The following is a 12,737-nucleotide window of genomic DNA, read 5'->3' as shown; positions in this document are numbered from 1 at the left end:
AAGGGGGGCTGTGGGACCGGACGCACTTTCGCATGCAAATCACACGTATCAACACTGTGGGTCCCCGCGTACATATTTTCGCAGACGATGTTTCGAACATTGGTTCCCTTGTCTTCTACAGTATGGTAGTGTTGCAATCGAGCGGTTCTAGGCGCTTCAGTCCGGAACCGCGCGACTGCTACGGTCGCAGGTTCGAATCCGGCCTCGGACATGGATGTGTGTGATGTCCTTAGGTTAGTTAGGTTTAAGTAGTTCTAAGTCCTAGGGGAGTTATGACCTCAGATGTTAAGTCCCATAGTGCTCAGAGCCATTTGACCCATTTTAGTGTTGCAATGTTATTGTCTAAAGTTGTCGTTTTGTTATACCCCCTTATCCATAGATGTCGGAAAGATCAAAATTACCCTATTCGAACTTAAAAAACAACCTTCGGCGTTTACTAACGTCCAATGCACTTGAATAAAATAGAAAATAGGGAAATGGTTGTGGTAGCAGATGCTGCCTTACTACCCTTGTGAAACTCGAAAACCATACAGTGCCGGATATGTACCTTTTTCGGTGTTTGGCAGGTCGTTACACATTAGATTGAAAAAAAAAAAATCAGTATTTACGAGTAAGCAAGTCACTCTAACCTTAAAAGTGTCTTTGGCACGACGTTGATGGACACAATGATCCGTTACTGACACGAATATTGACATGCGCGGAAACGACATTAATTTTCTGTCGTCCTAATATCATGGGAGTTAACATGTGACGTGTCAACACACGTTCTGTTATCCTGTACCTTCTTCAAATTAGTGCTGTGCACGTTTTCCGTTCCCCGCTAATTCTGCGGATAAATTCAGTCATCTCGTCAGTATATTTGTTGTATTATACGTGACTTTTTCTTATCCTGGTTAAGCTACCAGTGTTAAAGACAGAGCATACTCAGGTAACTGCGTTAATTTGGAGTAACAACGGAGAATACGAGCGCGCGAGCCCGCTTAAGAGTGCCGTGAGGCTCCCGGCGGTCCGGTATCTTCCGGAAATTCCCCCGTTTGCAGACAGACGCTGGTATTGGAAAGAACAGCATCAGCTGATCGATGGCCGTACGGTCCGGCGGAGGCAGCGGAGGCTTGAAGAGGATGGAGCAGCGGCGCGGGCGAGGCAAGGTGGCCCGGGCAGGCTTGGGACCCAGGTGACGAGTGGCCGTTATACGTCCGGCGGATTAGCTGGACAAATGTTGACAGTGGACCCGGGATCTGGACCATCCATCTGGCCGGCGCTAGCGAGCCGCCGAGCGGCGCGGAAGCAGCGGCTGACGTCCGTGGCGGAGAACTCGCAGTTAGCGCGGCCCCACTTCTCCTGCGACGCGTCTAAACGGGCGCAGGGAAAGAGTCAAGACTCAAAAGCTTGTGATCAAGGTGACGGAATACCTACGGCTTCATATCTCCGAAACTTATAAAATAACTGCCCCAAATGACAGTAAACGACTGTTCAAGTCTGATGGTTGGCTGTTTAGGTTTTTATGTTGGTAACACCACGTAGCGCTCTGTATGAAATTCACTGACTGTGCTGTATGCAGTCTGTGGCTGGTTGGCATTGTTGAAATATTCGCTATTGTAGTGTTGGGCAGTTGGATGTGAACAGCGCATAGCGTTGCGCAGTTGGAGGTGAGCCGCCAGCAGTGGTGGATGTGGGGAGAGAGATGGCAGAATTTTAAGAGCGGACGATCTGGACGTGTGTCCGCCAGAAAGAGTAAATTTGTAATACTGGATATCATGAACTGATATGTTAATATGATGACTTTTGAATATTATTAAGGTAAATACATTGTTTGTTCTCTATCAAAATCTTCCATTTGCTGACTATGCCTATCAGTAGTTAGTACCTTCAGTAGTTAGAATCTTTTATTTAGCTGGCAGTAGTGGCGCTCGCTGTATTGCAGTAGTTCGAGTAACAAAGATTTTTGTGAGGTAAGTGATTCACGAAACGTATAGGTTATTGTTAGTCAGGGCCATTCTTTTGTGGGAATATCTGAAAGTCAGATTGCGTTGCGCTAAAAATATTGTGTGTCAGTTTAGTGTTGATCAGAATAAGTAAAGAGAGTAATGTCTGAGTACGTTCAGTTTGGCTCAGCTGTTTGAAATTCAAATAACGTAGAGGTTTATCAGCACAGTAATTCATTAATTTTTCTAAGGCGACGTTACAATATTTCTGGCTTTGCAGCCATCATATTCATCTACAAAAAGCTCCTCTTAGAGCAGTAGAGAAGGCACCAGTGGGAAGATGACGTATTGTGGTGTGAGGTATCGATGGCAGATGGTTTGTTCGGTACGGGTATCGTGTGGTCCTCCTCCTCCCCGATTGGCTGCTGCATTGGGAAGTTGCGCGCCAAAATGACAATCTTCTGTTATTAATATCAGAAACTCTAAACAGTTTATTTATGTGCATTTCACTTACGAGGCGTATCCCGAAAGTAAGATCCAATCGGTAGCGAAATGCAAACCACAGTGAAAATCAAAAGTTGTTTTATATGCAGTAGTTAGCCACACCTTCCAGCAACGTCTCTGCACAGTCGCCGCTCCGTTTGAGACATTTGTTGTAGCGTTGTACCAACTTTCCAATACCCTCGTCACAGAAGGCAGCCTCTTACACCGAGCGAGGTGGCGCAGTGGTTAGCACACTGGACTCGCATTCGCGAGGACGACGGTTCAATCCCGCGTCCAGCCGTCCTGATTTAGGTTCTCCGTGATTTCCCTAAATCGCTCCAGGCAAATGCCCGGATGGTTCCTTTGAAAGGGCACGGCCGGCTTCCTTCCCCGTCCTTCCCTAATCTGATGAGACCGATGACCTCGCAGTTTGGTCTCTTCCCCCAAACAACCCAGCGCAACCCAGCCGCTGACACTTTTTGCCGGTTGCCTACGCTGATCTACAGTTCGGTGTCAGTGCCACAAAGGTTGACTCATAGCCAGCGGTTCAGGTCAACAGAGGTGAAAATCAGAGGGAGCGAAGTCCGGGCTGTATGGAGGGCGATCAAACACTTCCCATCGAAAACGCTGCAGGGGCGTGCTCATTGTCCCTGCAGAGTGCGACCGAGAACTGTCATAGCGATAGAGGACCAAGAAAAAGAGTTTCAAATGTAAAATGGAGCAAAATACCAGAAATTCTTAAAAAAATAGGTGTAAACTATAGGGAAAGACAGGAAATATACAATACTCGTGAACACGGCAATGCTTCACAATTGCTAAAAATGTATTGGAATTCCATATCCGCGCTAATATCCTCCTCTTCCATCTGTTTGTACATCTCCTCCACTTGCCCCATCTCCCTGTCGATCACTTTTTCGCTCCCCACTCACTCCATTTCCCCTCCTCCTCTCTCCCTCCATCTTCTCTCTCCCTCTTTCTCTCTCTGTCCATCGCTTCCTTACCCCTCTCCCTGTCCTCCCCCCCCCCATCTATGTCAATTTCCTCCCCCCCCCCTCTCTCCATCTCCTGTTCCTCAGTGTCTCTGATCTTCGAATCTCGTTCCTTGATGCTGCAAACGAAACCTTGAATGGAAAATGAAGTCAGTTGAAATGAGTGAATAAAACAATGGTACACGGGGGATGAGAGGCTGGATCTGTGAGGATAATAGCTATAATGGCAGTATTTAATATAGCTTTAATCTGTGGACTTGTAGGATTATTAAATGTCGGACAATTCATATTCTGGAGCAGAACTTTAATCATAAAGTAATTATCCAAAGAATACTTTACTGTGTTTCTTTTACAACCGACCGTGAGGAAGAAAATAAACCAGCACATTATTGTGTTTACAATTTTTGTTTAAAATTATGTATGAGTACAAAGAATATGTATGTGGGAGAAACAATTCGTCTAACGTATTTTAACAGATATAATATACAGACATATGTAACATATTGCCGTGAAGTCGTACGCGAGGTAGCTGTTGTGGGTTACTTCAGACTAACTAATTTGTTGTCATTTTTAAATATCTGCAAAAACTATATCCGATTTACGTTGATTGTGAGTGCTAGTGTAACTGTGATATTTACGGCGTAGTTAGGCTTGGATTCAGTGATAGTTTAGTCAAGTAGATTTATAAGAGGCACTCTGTGGAGTAATGGTGATGGAATGCACTTTTAAAGATAAATTATAGGGTCACAATTATTCCCGGTGCTATTTCCAAGTGTTCTGCAATGCGTATTTACGCAGTTTTAGATGCGGTTGAAATTTATCTTTGTTAGATGCACAATGAATAAAATACCAATCTGAACATAAATCTGTATGTAAGGTAAATTCACATTATTTCATGCACATATGTGAAATTGGCGTCGTTATGTATGTACTTCAACGGGAAAAGCTTCCATATTACGTTACCTTAAACTCTAATTTCTTAGTTGGGTATTTTCAATAATCGATAGTAGCAAATTTGGAAACGGCGGTTGATAGAACTCTTCGGCATCAACCATGAACTTCTTATCGTACACGTCTACTGAGCAATACACATCGGAAACTTATTATATGTGACTTGAGATAACGTCTCTGAAACTTAGTTACCTAGAGCCATGACAAATACTAGTCGCATTTTTAATTAACATAAAATATTTTGGTATGTGAAAATATTTTTCGATCTTGTAAATCAGAATTCGGCAATTTCCAATCAAATCAGACCTGGTTTTTCTGTATCAAGCCTTCTACATTTGCTGCCGTTTTAACTTAACACCTTGTTGACTTTAGATCTGGCGAAAATGAATGTTTTTGGAAATTTTTGCATACAGGAGACAGGAGCTATAAGGTGGAGGTCAGTGAAATTATGCTTAAGTAAAGCATTTAAGCGGGATTCGCGGCAGCAAGTACTCCCCTTTTATTTATCAGCTTTTTAACCATTAGATAATGATTAAAATCTTCCTCTGAACAAGCACAAAATGTCTTCGTATCTAATGAATCATCTTGTAAATGAGATGTTTAAGAGATTTTGCAAGTATTAAGGTATGTCACAAAATTCCTAGTACAAAAGTCCCTCCCACACTGCAGGCAGGAATAATAACGTGAGAAACCAGCCAGTAAGAGAACACGTGACAAAATGGAAAAAAAAGAAAAAAAACGTTGAGCTGATCATAGTAGAAGTGCTGTGTAAAAACCGCATCATGTACGTCTTTTGAGCGTTAATATCTGGGTTAATGTATAGAGAGAATTGTATCGAACATGCTACGCCAATGTGGTAATATTCGAGTGCCAGCCAAAACACTTGGTGGTTAAGAACTCTGTCAAAATGTTGAAGTCTGTCAGAAGAAATTGGTTAGCACAAAAATGTACATTCATATATAATACTGTAATTCTACCTTTTTCGCTGAAATAATGTAAGAAATTCAAGCTACACGGATAATGGTAATTCACACGGAAGAAACTATATTACGACGGTTAGTAAGTTTTACCATTAAGAGTCGAACAACATCAAAGGTTTAAATATCAGTGGTTGTAGTGAAACTACAATATTTTTTGTATTATAGCTTTATTGTTAATGTGAAACGGTATACTGAATCCATGATACATTCTGTTCTGTGCCAATGCTTGCATTTTGTTTAGTGAATCGGCATTTTAATAATTTCCGATACCAAGAACGAATGGACGAATTTATGATGAAGTTTTACGCTGCGTGAATAAATACGTTGAACCAATTTATCTGAAAACTTAGAACGGCTTATGAAGACAGGTATTGTGACAGGTCTTTGACAAGAAGAGTGGAAATGTTACGGTGTATTGATATTGAAGGAAACTCATTACAAATTTTATTGCATCAGACTACTTCTGCGAAAGATTTGTCTCTGTGGAACACCGTGTAAGTGAATATGCTAGAGCTAGGTTGGTTTGTTGTTTTAAGGGTCTAAAGCTAGAGCTATGCAAACGGAATAAAGCGCGTCAAAATAAATTATGTACTTAACTCCAGAGTGCTAGACTATTCTGGTTGACGCAGTTGGAACTAAAGCGCTCAAAATAAATTAAGTGCTCAACTCCAGTCTTTGTTCCATGTATCGTTTACAATGAATAACGAGAAACAAAATCATCATTTTTCTCATCTTCTGGAGACCTAAATATACATCGCCACTGATAGATGTTACGTGCTGTATACAGCTGTTCATGGTCATATTCTTCTTGCAGTGGCAGCTACGAAAGATGTTTGCAATCGGTCTGAAATAATGAAATCGTGGGGGATTGTCAAATTCCTTTCTAGCAGTGCAACAGGAATTAAATAAAAAATAGTAACGAGAATGAAGTTACGATAATGACCAAATATTACACAAGTACCCAGAATGTATGAGAAACAACGACTTTAGTTTTTTATGAAGGAAAACACTAACTGTTAACGTAGAACAGTATCCGTTTCTGACTTCATTCCAAAAAAAATTCCCAACCAAGCAGAAGCAGAAGAACTGATGAACACGTTACTTTACTCAGCTTACTATGTTTTTCATTTAGGAGATCTTCGGGATGAAACATTGTGACGTAAGAGGAGCTGTCGTATTGTGTCTGAAGAGCGACAGAAATGTGGTTTACAATATTTTGCCAAAGAAACACATTAGTAAATTTTGTCGCTGATACAAAGAAGCAATATTAGCTTGGATAACCTCTTAAAAGAAAAGTGTAATGGGGTAGAAAGCGATTAAGAGCATTTTATATATGGAAGATACTTTATATGGTATTATCTAGAATAAGATATCTACACACCTATGTTACTTTTCACTTGCGAAGAAAAAGATGGCACTATACTTTAGTATCGGAAATGATCTTGTATCACCGTCAGTTCCAATCGAGACCTTCATTCTTGTTTCCAGTTTAGATTGTTCCTACTCACCATCAGACACTTTTTGTCTATTACAGCGTCTACCTCGAAATGTAGATGTCCTTCCAACACACTCGACAACACATCAAACACATGCACTGTACAACAGAACTTAATATACAGATTTTAAATATTTCCCGAAGGACCCAATGTGTAAAAAAATCTCGTGAATAATGTTTAAATTGCATGTATTGAATTCTGTTCTGCAGAGGGTGTTTAAACGTCATCTACAATGGGATGGAAAATCATATTTATGTCCACGTACATACAGTGACTGAAATGCTTCTAATGTCTGTTGGAGAGTTGCGACAGTCGGAGCTAGCAGTAGTAATACAGATTTTTGTATGAGAATGCGATGCTTCTGTTCCACGTTGAAAGTCGTGATTTGATGTCTGTACAGAATTACAAACGTAGATCAGAAAGTAATGTCTCCTGAATCATAAAAAAATTTAATGAAGAACATAAAAAAGCGAAATTATCCTCTACACAAGACAACCGTTCAACAAGTCACTATGCATTTGTACACCATCCTTGAACTGAGACATTAACATTAGTTTGGAGAAATCTAGGGTTTCGCTACGTGTCCCATGAATTTAAAGCTGTTTTAACGTTATCCAAGTCATTGAATCTGTATGCTGTGTATCATGAGCCAAGCAGGAATAAGTCGGAGCCAAATCAGGACTGTAGGTTGCATGGGGCACCAATGACCAGACAATTTTGCAGTTGCTTGGGGTTTGAGAAATGAAGTGTGGGGGCGTGCATTATTGCCTCCTTAAGTTTGTTAAGAGTGGTTACATTGGTTTGGCTATTGATTGCGCACTCAACCGCATCTGTCGTCTCGAATCACTTCATCTGCATGTACTCGACTGACGTCTGTGACATGTTGACGGTAGACGCTGTTCGCTTTATACGCAATATCCGTTTTTTCCGATACCATAGTTCTTCATCCAACGCTGCAGAATGCTCAAGTACATTACAGCGTTCCAGTGCACACTATCTTCATGGATGAGATTAAAGGAGCTTTAAAATCGTATGTCAAGAATCCAAACCCTGAATTTTCCCAAACTGGTTTTGACGCCTGGATCAGACTATGGGCCCGCAGCTCGTGGTCGTGCGGTAGCGTTCTCGCTTCCCACGCCCGGGTTTCCGGGTTCGATTCCCGGCGGGGTCAGGGATTTTCTCTGCCTCGTGATGGCTGGGTGTTGTGTGATGTCCTTAGGTTAGTTAGGTTTAAGTAGTTCTAAGTTCTAGGGGACTGATGACCATAGATGTTAAGTCCCATAGTGCTCAGAACCATTTGAACCATTTTTCAGACTATGGCGGAAATGTGTAGGAATGCATGATGACTGTGTTGAATGGTAGCGTTATGTAGAGGACAGTCCATGCTAAGTTATGTACTAATTCCACTGTGTTGTGTTCATTATTAAAAATTTTATGAAACAGGAGGCGTTACTTTCTGAAGAACGCTCCTACACTCATTGCTATCGATGTGCTTCTCTGAAAAATGGCAGGTTACCCACACCAGATAGTCAAGACACTTGCACACGCAGTACGGGAGTGTTTCAGTCAGCTGAAGACTCTGTCTAAGCTACTACAGACCGTAGAAACTTCCGTACGACTTTAACGGCAAGTTTAACAGCTGAATATTTACTCACACTGACGTTTCATATTTGCATTATTATTCAAGAAAAAGAATCAGATGAACCAGATTAACATGACAAATACTGGCGGAGATAGCTAATTTATGACGAAAATCCGCCCTATGCGGTCAATAGAGAAACTTTTACTTGAGTCATGAGGCACTGTAACTTGGTGCTCGATGATGTGAATGTCTAAGTCGTTATCAAACGAACCGGGAATATTTTGCAAGTCGAAAGCGGTCTAAGAGTAAATTTGTAGATTTGATCATTAATGACTTTCAAGAAATCACAGCGATGCTAGGTACAACAGCGGCGCATTCATAAAATTGGCACATGAATTTTAGAATACCCTACTTGTAAATAATGTTACTCTGAGTAATTACCGTTTAATGTAGTAGCCAGTATAATCTCCATAATAATAGCTACTTTATGAGCCAATAAATAATAGCAGTCCCTACAATAATGCAAGTAAACTGTCGCTGAAGATTTCCTTACTGGAAATCTGGAGCTCTGTGCCAAGAGCTCTGTTTTCTGTAGTCTATGGGAAGCTTGTATCTTACGTCGTAACTATTTAGAGTAATATGCCAGATCATCTCTGAATTGACTGACCATGGACCACAAATAATTACCAAATCACTAAAAACAGATATTCCAACGATGAAATTAAAACTCAAAAGATCAAAAGCACTTTAAATTGCCTCTCCCTATACGAGGCAGGCAGGTTATTCTTTGTTGTTCGCTCCAGAATAAAATTTTGAAATACGTAGTTGGACGTCGGAAATCTAGCAAAGAACAACAGCAGCAAATAAATCACTATGAAACTTCCTGGCAGATTAAAAATGTGTGCCGGTCCGAGACTCGAACTCGGGACCTTTGCCTTTCACGGGCAAATGCTCTACCAACTGAGCTGCAGGTATGTAGACTTGCTTTAGTGAAGTTTGGAAGGTAGGAGACGAAGTACTGGCGGAATTAAAGCTGTGAGGACGGGTCGGGAGTCGTGCTTGGGTAGCTCAAGTGGTAGAGCACTTGCCCGCGAAAGGCAAAGGTCCCGAGTTGGAGTCTCGGTGCGGCACACAGTTTTAATCTGCCAGGAAGTTTCACACCAGTGCACACTCCGCTGCAGAGTGAAAATTTCATTCCGAATCACTAGATTGGTTAGCGCACAAGATTATGTACTCTCTGGTGTTGAAATTACCTATTTATTTCACGATATACGAGTACTCTAACTTTACTGACCACTGCGTGGCGTTGATTTTACCATATCGAAATACTTAGGGTGCGGAAAGTGCGGAAAATACATATGCGCCTTAAGATATACAACCCACACTACGCCATCTGCAACTGAGGTGGAAAATGTAAGCTGGATTGCCTACCTTAAAGTGCGTGAAATATTTTCCAGAGAAGTTATATTTTGCCCACCCTGTATGTTCCTTATTTCTGTTAACAAATAAATAAGATCGCTTCCTTTTGTCTTAAGGCCTTTGAATATTATTCTAGAGACATTAGTCGCGATCTACATGATCACACAGACTTTCGCTGTTGAACCTAGCTAACTATTCCCGACCTACAAAGAAGAATTACGAAGGGACAGTGAGGCATCTGCAGAAAACTTGGGGAAAGCATACCTCTCCTCGAACAATCAGTGAACCACCGAGTGCGGTCTGTTAGGTTTTGCTTTAGACCTTCCATATGCAACTACACGTAAGAGACAACGCTGTTAACATATTGAAATGCAGCAGTGTTTCGCGGCAGGAAGAAGATTCGATAGTATCTTTTCGAATAGATCAGCGTTTCTCATGGGTGGGCTATCATGGGGTCTGTGGGGGGGAGGAGGTTCGGTTTTGGTCCATAGAAATTTAGGAGGCGTTGACGGCCACCGCTGGCACCCCGGACGATAATCCCAAGGGCGCGATGGAGAAATATGTAAATTCAAAAATCATTACGTGTTTGCGTGTAAAGAAAAGAGAAAAAAGCGTTTAAAATTACTTCCAACCAAGATTAGTCTGCTTGTAAGTGTAGCTTTAACACTTACAGCATTTTTATTAAGAGTACACAACAGCTTCCTTAGCGTGTATAAGATGCCTTTTGTTATGCTGCTGTCTTTCCTTCGTACACCTGACGATGCACCCCACTCTGTGGAGCAAGTGCGCTGTAAAGGAGTAGTACACGTGCAGTTCACAACTTCACAATTTAACGTTCCATTACACCTCTCCAGATCTTTCCAAATTTCTGTAATACGATATTCTTGGATTAAAACTGAGGCCAACGAATAATTATTCGAAAAAGGTGTTGTGGTCAATGCTAGTTGCAATACTTCTTGTTGTTCGTTTATGGATAGGGACTGTGTATGATTTCCTTTCCTTGAAACAAAAGAGGTTGGAGTCATGAGTGGTTTTTTTCTAAAATTTGGCCGTGGGCTGGGAAAGGTTGAGAACCTTTGCAATAGGCGATCCAAACAATCGCTTCACGCTGACAGTGGTACAAAATTCTTTTCTAGTAGCGTCTCCAAGCTGTGCTTTACTAACTGCCGAAAACTAATTTTACTACCCGCGGCAGAAATAAGTCGCAATATCTGTTCCTTCAAAACGTTATACTACCAAACCTTATAAATCATTTTCTTGAAATAAAATAGGCTTCTCTTTAGCGGAAAGCCTAACGAATCCTGACAGAGTGAGTCGCGCCCCTTCATTAGCAAATCATCAAATAATTACACCGGGAGAGTCTTATCGGGCGAGCTAAAGAGGCGTTTCAGGTTCTCAGCCCCGTGATTCGATTAACTGTTTCCGAGTATCGACACGCCGCTGTGTCTGACGCGTTAAATCCGTCTCCAAAATCTGCGGGATGTCCCTGTCAGCACCGTGTCCAATCAAAAGGACGAACGGGCCCGTGACGCACATCCGTCGCGCGCCGGCCATTCACACTTGATGACGTGGCGCGTAGCGGCTCAGACCGCATAAATAGGTCGCTCTATCAGCAAATCAAGTGGCTCCGAGCGGCTAAATGGAGAGCCCGCCGGCTGTGCCAGGCGGCTAATTGAACGGAAAGAAGTTCAAAAGAGAACGGGGATTACAGATCTTCCGCCACTGTGTTCCGCGGGAGCCCAGAAACTGCCAACGCGAGTGTGGCAATTAATTACTAAACAGCTCAGGCGGTTGGTAGCGCAATCAGCGCGCGCATGCGCATCAGCACCTCCATCCCCCCTCCCTCCCACCTCCCCTCCACAACCGTCCAACGCACCACTCCACTCCCCGCGCCGTCCCTGTGTTTCCCGCGGATTGGTACTGCGGTCCTGTTCCGACCGTTCAATTAAGTATGCGCAACACGTAGTAACGGGAGCAGACTGGCATTACCTCTAATGATACATTATTCAAATTAAACCAGCATTTCAAAATAGCAGCTGCGCGCCATGGCGGTACTTACGAAATTTCACCGAAAGGGGCGAAGGCTTCTCTAAGCGTCTGTGTCTCTATTTCTGGACTCAGGTCGCCGACGAATATGTGGTAGTGCTCTGCAAACAAAGAAGAAAACACAAAAATCAGTCACTGAAAATTTTCTCAACAGATTAAATTTACTTAGCAAATAAATGTCTCGTAATGGAAATAACTGTGGTTTAACTGCCTCCTCTCTCCTAACGTTTATTCCGTCGTATGGTGCTTTCCTCGATCTGAGAAATTTATTTTAACTTTGTGACCCGATACCAGATGACAGTCGCCAATTAAAGTGCCATGTGTCTGCCAACTGTATACATATTTTTTCTGTTTATTATCGTATTTTAACTATTGCATGAGGCGATAGTGGCGAACCATTTCAGTAGCTTCTTATACGAGCGTGGAAAACCGGATAAAACTCGCACTCCGGCTTGTCGGTGGAAGTGTATTAGTTATGGCGTGGATAAATTTGTATCTCGATTGATGTGAACAGTTCTGATCGTACAAATGGAAAAGTAATTAGCAGTTTTAAGAAGCGAAACTGTTGAACTGCTGAAAAAAAAAAATAGCTGAGCGAACAACTATTAGAGAACCGTTAATTATGGTGAGTGTCTTACATAAAGAATAGCATTAAATATCATCTCTTTTCCTGCAATTAACTTGTTCTGGATTCACAGATTTCAACGATGCCCTCCAGAATTTTCCTCTGGACCACGGACCTATTCAGTCATTGTTTTACTCTTACTTCAATCTGTAAGACACGCTATACGGCTACAAAAACACTTGTCATTTCTTGCCAACATATGGTCAAATTTATATGTAGTAGAGCACGCTTACTATTTTAA

The 12,737-nt window shown here is 41.9% G+C and overlaps 1 protein-coding gene across 1 annotated transcript in view; it reads right to left on the bottom strand.

The window, feature by feature from the left end:
* LOC124795057 (cytotoxic granule associated RNA binding protein TIA1) overlaps positions 1 to 11,969 on the bottom strand; it is a 1,004,170-nt gene extending 992,201 nt beyond the window's left edge. The window contains exon 1 of the mRNA XM_047258854.1: positions 11,885 to 11,969. The gene's annotated coding sequence lies outside the window, so the exon portion shown is untranslated. The remainder of the gene's footprint in view (positions 1 to 11,884) is intronic.
* Positions 11,970 to 12,737: the final 768 nt, after the last annotated feature.

The sequence above is a fragment of the Schistocerca piceifrons genome, chromosome 4 (assembly GCF_021461385.2).
Source record: "Schistocerca piceifrons isolate TAMUIC-IGC-003096 chromosome 4, iqSchPice1.1, whole genome shotgun sequence".
Classification (NCBI taxonomy): domain Eukaryota; kingdom Metazoa; phylum Arthropoda; class Insecta; order Orthoptera; family Acrididae; genus Schistocerca; species Schistocerca piceifrons.
This window is presented reverse-complemented; position numbering and strand designations above follow the sequence as displayed.